This window comes from Leuciscus leuciscus (genome assembly GCF_965113295.1).
Source record: "Leuciscus leuciscus genome assembly, chromosome: 10".
Taxonomy (NCBI): domain Eukaryota; kingdom Metazoa; phylum Chordata; class Actinopteri; order Cypriniformes; family Leuciscidae; genus Leuciscus; species Leuciscus leuciscus.
In genome coordinates, this window is record NC_138734.1 from 15,306,476 (window position 1) to 15,315,368 (window position 8,893).

Genomic DNA, 8,893 nt, shown 5'->3' on the forward strand with positions numbered 1-8,893 from the left:
TCTGATTCCCCTTGAATCAGAATAAATTCTCGAATCATGTTGTACTTTAAAATCTTGAATTAATGATATCTGCAATACATTCATGTTGGTTCTGTTCTGTTTAGTGGTCCTGACAGAAATGAATGTAGCTTGAAACGGATTTGTAAAAATCACATTTCATGTATGTACAAAAATCGGATTTGGACTAACGGTCTGAATGTTGCCATAGACACAGAATACCCATCAGGGCCGGATCAAGCCTTTATGGGACCATAAGCAGAATTTTATGTGGGGGCCCCTCTGTGTACCAATACGATTGACCATTGTCAATGTTTCATTATTCACACACTTTACATCTAACACACCCATTATCAATTTTATTAGTTGTAGTTGTGTTGCTTACATCATACCAATGTCTGCCTGGCATGTTTTTACCATTTTATGGTTTTTAATTGTAACAGTAGCAAACCCACAAGAGTGGTCAGGTGTTAATTTAAAGGGATAGTTCACCCAAAAATTACATGTTTTTTTACAAATTTACTTACTCACAAGTTGTTTTAAACCTGAATGAGTTTTTTCCTTCTGTTGAACATAAAAGTTATTTTAAAGTATGTGGGTAACCAAACAGTTGCTGGTCCTCAGTGACTTCCATAGTATATTTGTTCCAACTATGGAAGTCAATGGGGACCAGCAACGGTTTGGTTACCCACATTCTTCAAAATATATTATTTTGTGTTCAGCACAAGAAAGAAATTAATACAAGTTTGGAACAACATGAAAGTAAGTAAATATAATGACAGAATTTTCATTTCTGGGTGAACTATCTCTTTAAGGACAAGGGGCAGCATGTTTACACGACTTCCTGCTCAGCTACTGTTCGGACGCTCTTGCTTACTGCTCCGCGCTTTGCTCTATCGCTTTTATATTTTATCTTCTATATTTTTATATTTTATATTTTATCACCAAATTTTAACTTCAGCAAATTAGCACAGTGCTCAAACGACAAAGTTTGTATTACTACAAAAACGCAGAATTTCTTTTACCCGACCAGCTTACATTCCGGGGAAAGGAAAACACAACTGCCTACATTCATAAGGATAAGAGAGAAAATGCCTCTTCTGGTTAAAGAATCTACTTGCTGCACTAACTGCCACAGACTTTTACAAAGGATTGCAGTTCTTGAAACAAAGTTACTTACGGGACCACCAAACCAGACGGAACACACAACAGAGCTTCGTCATGGACACCCTCAGCATATAGCCGGTGAGTCCCATGAAACTAGTGCTCCTCGACAGGTAGAGAAACAAGCCGATTGACTTACAAATCGATGGCACAAACGGGGAGCGAGACCCAAAGGCACTCGAGACATCAGATCACATATTGCCGCAGTAGCATCCTCTACTCCAGACACAGCTCTGACAAGGATTGCAAACACTGGTCTCCCACCACCGCCTATACATCTTGAGAACAGATTTGAAGTATTAACGAATGTAAATGAGGAATCCCCAAACGTGATCGAACACAGACTGAATCAGCCAGTAGCTAACACTGATGCTAACTGGCACTCAAGGTCGAGCAGACAGCGGCACTCAGCTCAGAGCTCAGCCAAGCTCAGGACTCTGATAGTGGGGGACTCCATAATCAGAAACATTAGCAGCAGGGATACAACTACGTGCTGCCTTCCACAAGCAACAACTTCTGATATTAACAGGGAACTTCAGAACATTCTGATGAAACATAAGACTGCAAATCGACTCATCATTCATGTGGGGAAGAATGATATTCATAAAGAGCAGTCAGAACTCCTTAAGAAGGATTTCAATGAACTTTTTGAAACACTTAAAAGACTGAAAGTTCAAACATTCATCAGTGGACCACTCCCAGCAAGAGGAACAGGTTTTCACGGTTGCTTGGGCTTAATACATGGCTGCAAAAAACCTGCAATATAAAAGGAGTGAACTTCATTTACAACTTCAATCTTTTCTGGAGTCAGAGACAACTGTTTCATCAGGATGGCTATACCACCCAAACAGACTTGGTTCAAGAGAGCTAAAGGACAATATCTACTTCTCCCTCAATCATCCTTCTGCAGTGTGTGCCAATCCACTCAATCTGAACGACACACACACACTTGGACACAGTATGAATGACCACAGGACTTCACTTCAGAAGCAAAATGGACATGCAGTTGACAAATCACACAAGGACAATGATAACACCACTCAGCCACAACAACCTCTGCTCACAGACACAATCTCAGCTGAGCCCTGCCCCATATTAGAGCTGCTCCAAGATTCAGCACCCAAGGACGTCTTCCTAGAAAACAGCCAGGGAAGCCAGGACACAGCATATTACAGCCTCCGATAACACCAGAGCAACAGCCCCTCTCACCAGACACTGCATCCCTCTCCCCAGCATCTCCACTTCTGTGCTTCTCACAGAAAATGGAAGAACTGGTGTATGCTGGAACCAAACTATCTAGGCCGCTGTCAGTAGCCTAAAAGAGGCCTAGAAATAGGGTTTCGTTCCACCAAGTGGGGCACTAATTTTTCTTTTGCTCAATATGTTCAACATTAATAAATGGTATCCAAGCAAAAAGTTCTCCACGCATTATCCTGCAGTTAATGAGAAAAGTGTATTTATTGGCGCACTATATTGATTGCGTATTGAGACGTCTAAAACGGTTGAGCTCGATTTTCAACCAATCAGCATCGAAAATGTAAGTAGGTCACAGCCGAAATCAAGCCAATATCACTACGCACATGTAAACATGGAGGAGGACGTAAGCAGCGCATCTTCATCTGATAGCGGCGATCAAGCTCGATTAACACCCGTAAAGTGTATTCTTCATGTCGGAAAAGATGGTGGGAAAGGTCCGCAGCCCTTTACTGAAGTCCGATGGGAAAAAATCAAGCAATGTGCGTAGGAATGGCTCAAAACGTCGGACACTACGGAGCTAACGCAGCAAAAAAAAAAAACTTGCATCACAATAAGTGTATTGTGATTGTCAAAACATTTTAGTAACTAAACTGAATTTTGACAACATGTTACAATGTTTATATGGTACAATTTCTGGTAAGCTAAGTTTTTTTTTTTTTTTTTTTTTTACAAATTTCTTAAAGAAATTTCACGATTTCAATTCAATTCTTGTGATTTGATTTAATGTTGACTCATTTGGATAAATATTAGGTACACAAGATAGGCGTTCATTTTTCTCAAGAAAAATAGGCTACACACAGACAGCCCTATCAGCTGGTAGTATTATTTAAGGTTAAAAATAACTCAAATTAAATATAATGTGTTTTTTATTATAATAACAACTTTATTTAATGATATAAGTACAAATATAATAAATATGTAATATAGTACACATATTTAGCAAAATACTCTCTATAGCTCTTTTTCTAGCCAACTAACGTGTCTATATTATGGTCAATAAATGGCTTTCCTGAGAATGGATGTGTGGTGTGAGAGCGTGTGAAAATTGTCAATTGCGTGAGTCTCACAGTGAATGCGTGAGAGTTGGCAGCTCGGTTATTATATTTTGGCTTAATTCTATTTGTTATTCAGATTTTACCTCAAATATTACCTCTGAATTGGAACAACATAATGAGAAGTAATTGGGATGTTAATGTTACAGTAGAAGTTTTCTTGATAATCTTATCATGTTTACTGTCCCTAGATAGCAACTTCAGGTATATCACACATTTCAAACTGGTTTAAAATTTCAAAATTTTATTTTGTACTTCAAGTGGTAATTCGGCATTTTTGGGTTTATATGATAACAGGTTTGAAAGTGCAAAATTCCCTATGTTTTCCCTTTTTTTCAAAATGGGCACCTTTAGCATAATTTTTCTCAAAAACTGCAAGACTGTGTGTGGATAACTTTTTCCTAAGGAATCTCTATATATTTCTGATATTAAATATGTGGAACGAAACCCTATTTCTAGGCCTCTTTTAGGCTACTGACAGCAGCCTATCTCTCTCTCCTCACACACACTCACACACTAACCTGACCCCTAAACCTATCCATCTCTCTCTCTCTCACACACACACACACACACACACTAACCCGACCCCTAAACCTACCCATCTCTCTCTCTCTCTCTCTCTCTCTCTCTCTCTCTCTCTCTCTCACACATACACACACTAACCCGACCCCTTAACCTACCCATCACGCACATACACACAAGTCAAGCGTTTTTTTTGTCTAGCCTATAAAACGCCGATATCAGGCCGGGTGAAACCCGTAGTTGTTGGGACATCAGAGACCAGTTTGTCTAGGAGGGCAACATGTTTATTAGCAATAGCTAACGTTAGCTACGTAGTGTCCGACGTTTTGAGCCATTCCTACGCACAATGCTTGATTTTTTCCCATCGGACTTCAGTAAAGGGCTGCGGACCTTTCCCACCATCTTTTCCGACATGAAGAATACACTTTACGGGTGTTAATCGAGCTTGATCGCCGCTATCAGATGAAGATGCGCTGCTTACGTCCTCCTCTGTTTACATGTGCGTAGTGATATTGGCTTGATTTCGGCTGTGACCTACTTACATTTTCGATGCTGATTGGTTGAAAATCGAGCTCAACCGTTTTAGACGTCTCAATACGCAATCAATATAGTGCGCCAATAAATTACAATTTCTCATTAACTGCAGGATAATGCGTGGAGAACTTTTTGCTTGGATATCTTTTATTAACGTTGAACATATTGAGCAAAAGAAAAATTAGTGCCCCACTTGGTGGAACGAAACTGAACGATACAGTTCACGTACAGCGGCCTAATCCCACTCTTTTGCTGCAAGCCCCCAGATATCAACCAAAAAATGTCAGGCACCGCAACCACCAAAGCCTGCAGGGCCAGCTCGCCCTCCCCCTCCTGTGAGAGCTCTTCGGCCTCTGCCACAACGCCAGGGCCCACACCCTCCTCCATCTGCTCGAGGTGAACCAAAAACAACTGATACCAGCTCTCAGTGATATGTGTTGGGTCCCCGCTTTGATAACAGTAACTTTCTCAAATGTTTACAGAACAAGCGGGAACCCAGTGTGCCTGTATCTTTCTCTATTGCTGTTCTATTACAAGATAGAAAGTCTAAGGCCTTCAATAGCCGTTCAGCAAACCCAACTAATCTGGTGCCTATTACACGTCAAACTAAGATTGCTGTGAGGACAAAAAGTAAGACTGTTAAGTTAGCACTTTTAAACATCCACTCACTTAAAAATAAATCACTTCTAGTCAACGACTTAATAACCACAAACAATCTGGATTTTATGCTTCTAAATGAAACCTGGCTAGAAGACAGCTGCAGTGCAACAGTCCTCAATGAAACAGCCCCTCCTAACTTTATTTTTATGAGTGTCTTCAGAGCTGTTAAGAGAGGTGGGGGTCTAGCTGCTCTTTTTAAAGATATCTATCAATGTAAGCAACTACCATTTGGGAATTACCCGTCTTTCGAATATCTGGGTATTGTGTTAAAAGGTGCTCCTCAAATTGTACTTATCATTATTTACAGGCCTCCAAAATACTCTCCAGCCTTTGCTGAGGACTTTACAGAACTGTTATCAACAACTACCCCAGAGTTTGACTGTTCATCCATTGCTGGAGATTTTAATATTCACATAGATAATGCAGAAACCAATATCCCCTTGGAATTATAAGGTTCTATCTGCGTTCTGAGCAGTTTTGAGATATTGAGCTTTAAAGTTTTTGCATTCCATTCGACTGTGTAGATAGAACCTTCTTATTTTCTAAATAAAAAGTTCCAAAATGTACACAACTTAAAAAACAACATACCATAATATAAAGAAGTGGTCACAGAATAAGAATATGGGAATAACTAAATATTGACAAAAATGTCAGATAGAACCTTATAATTCCAAGGGGACGATATGGCAAAAGAAATCAAAACTGTTTTAAAAACTTTTGATCTGACTCAGCATGTACATGGACCCACACACAATCGTGGACACACTCTAGATTTACTTATCAGTAAGGGTCTAAACATTTCATTGATTGTTATTAAGGATGTAGCACTGTCTGATCATTTCTGTATTTTCTTTGATATATTGATCTCTCCTGCCATTGAAGCTAGATCTGTGTCTGTCAAGAAGAGATGCTTAAATGAGAACACTAGTGTACTATTTATGAAGGCTATATCCTTAACACCAAGCATATCTGCTGTCTCTGTTGATTTTCTCCTTGATTCTTTTAACTCAAAAGTTAAGTGTAATTGATGATATTGCTCCTGTGAAAGTCAGGAAGAAGAGTGGTGTAACCCAGACTCAAATTAGCATATTTGCAGTCTTTGCTCAAGTTAATTTGTCCAAAATATTTAACAATTAAACCATTAAAATTACATATTTAACTAAATATGTATGTGACTGAACAGCAAATAGAATAAAACTTTGTGACAATGTAATAGTTTATTATAATGTTTATTATAATATGTAAATTATACATTTTATTATTCATATAAGTGATATGTAAATTATTGCAGCAAATCGCAACGAATGGAAACTGTGTATAGCACTGCAGATGTTAGGCATCCAATCAGGAAAAAACAGGCAGCAGCGCTGACTCCGCCTCCCTGTGCGCAGCGCAGATCGGAAAAACAGAGAAACAATACAGAGAGGAGAAACGGTGATTAGGAGAATTAATGGTGAAATACCTGGAAGAAAACCTAGAATTTCATTGAGAATCAGTTTATTGTTACAACTACACTGATTGAGAAGCGTTTGTTTAGATACTTACCTGAGTAGAGTTCCTGTTGATTCTGTAGATGTTAGGCCACGCTAACACTAACGAAACTAACGTGGTTCATCTGGTGAAACCTGGAAAGAGAGACAAACAAACAAAAAAACAGTTAATTTACAGAGGAATCGGTGAGTTGAATGTTTATTTTGATAAATATGGTTAACAGTGTTTATGTACAGTATTAATATGAGACTAAACAGTAAAAACTATGATGTTTCACTATGTGTAATGAGTGATCACAATGTCAATTGTTGTTCTGAAATGTGCTAAATGATGCTAATGTAAAGAGAAATCACTAAGGACATTGCCCTGTTGTGTGCAGGCCAGATTTTGCATGTATGTGTTTTGAAGTTGGATTTTCGTGTTGTGGACTGCGTTCTTTGGTGTGGATGCATTGAGACGCGTGACGAGTGAAGGAAATAGATGGCGAGCCACCCGTGAAAACCGAACTTGGATCTACTTTTCTCATCTTTCCTTGGATTTGCGTCATTCCTGCAGTTCGACCATCTGTAGGAGTTTTCTCTATTTTGACTTTAAGGATTGAGGTATCTTTTATTTCCTTTTGGAACTGACATTTTCTGAGAACTAAAGGGGAAATTTCTATTTTTGTTGTTGTTTGGACTGAGAATCTTTGAACTGAAAATAATCGTTTGATCTGATAAGATATCTATATCCCCTACATATTTTCTTTCATTATTATTGTGGGTAACAAAACACAATTGTAAATTTACTTTGTTGGTGAACATTTTGTTGAGAAATTGTCATTTAATTTGGATTGTGAAGGGATTGTTTCACAAAAATTACACTGAAATTAAGAAACGAAAGAGATACATCTAAACTAGTAAATAACTAATAAATCTGCCAATTAGGTGTAACTAAATTAGGCCAAAAGGCAATAAAATAAATTCTAAATTATAAGGAAACTCAAAATAGAAATCTACTAGCTAAAAAGGGAAAGGAAAGGAACTAAACGTCTGTTGTTTTTCTTTTGGTTGATATTTTCTTGCATTTAATTTGGGTAATTGTTTTCATCTGCAACTAAGGTTATTGAATTGTGTATAATTTATTTTCTTTTAAAACATTGTTAATTCAAATCCATTTTTTTTTTATTGTTGTTGATACTTTCATTTTTGATATATAAAAGGAAAAAAGTCCATGTGTGTGTACCTCTGCCTCCTTCGACTCCTGTGTCTTCTGATTGGCCCATTGATCTAGTTTATCACAAGTTCTGCAAAGCAGGTGTTACACATAAAGTGGCGAGCCGCCAGCCAGGAGACAGAGAGAGACACACACATTAACCAATACCTTCAATTCTAGAGTTCCCTTTAGAAAAAGAAAAAAAAAACAGACGGAAAGAAATAAATAAAAAGAAAATCAGAACTAAAGTGTAGAAATCAGTGTAGAAATCAACCAAACTGGAAAAAAAAGCTCAAAGAGATGGAGGTTATAGAGGAAAAGGGTGTAAAAGTCCCAAATGCAGTCCTAATCAGTGGCCTAACTGAGACTGAAGTGGATGAGGAAATATTGGACTTTGTAAAACAGTACGGGTCAATTAATAGAATCATCCCATTAAGTGATCCCAGCTTAGAGTCAAAGAGGTCTGTGATAGTTGAGTTCAACTCTGGACTAGCAGTGCAAACCCTTCAGACAGTGCTACCATATATCCAGCAAGCAAAGAATAATCCTGATGTCTCTTTCCATGTGACAGCTTTATCAAATGTCTATGTTGAGAGGCTGGGACGTAACACAACTCAAACTTACCTCAATGAGCTGAAAGAGCTGGCAAGTCGCAGTGGAGAGAATTTCGAGGATGTATTGAAGGACATGTTGGCTCATATTCACGAGAGCGTGGTGCCAAACCCATGTCCTGTACCTGTTTCTTCTGCTGGTGATTCCTTACCTGCTCATTCAGCAGATCCATCCTTGACTGAGTTCTCTCTTAAGCCGTCTCAGACGCCAATAAATGCTGCACGACATCACTCTGTTCCACAAGTGTCAGGCACAAGCCCAGAATCTCCATCAATCACTGTCAGTGATTTAAACCCACCTGGTGTGCAGAAAGTTGTTGTGGAGCATCTTGTACGCACCAGTGACTTAGTCATACCTGGAAACTCACCGTTACGACTCCGTGTTTTCTCTGGGCGAACTCCCCATCCACC

The 8,893-nt window shown here is 38.6% G+C and overlaps 1 long non-coding RNA gene across 1 annotated transcript; it reads right to left on the minus strand.

Moving 5' to 3' along the window:
* Positions 1 to 6,398: 6,398 nt before the first annotated feature.
* Positions 6,399 to 6,821, minus strand: LOC309507493. The gene is made up of 2 exons (XR_014209164.1): positions 6,732 to 6,821; positions 6,399 to 6,567 (listed from the first exon to the last, which is right to left on the minus strand). It is a non-coding gene; the product is annotated as an uncharacterized lncRNA (long non-coding RNA).
* Between the last annotated feature and the right edge of the window lie 2,072 nt (positions 6,822 to 8,893).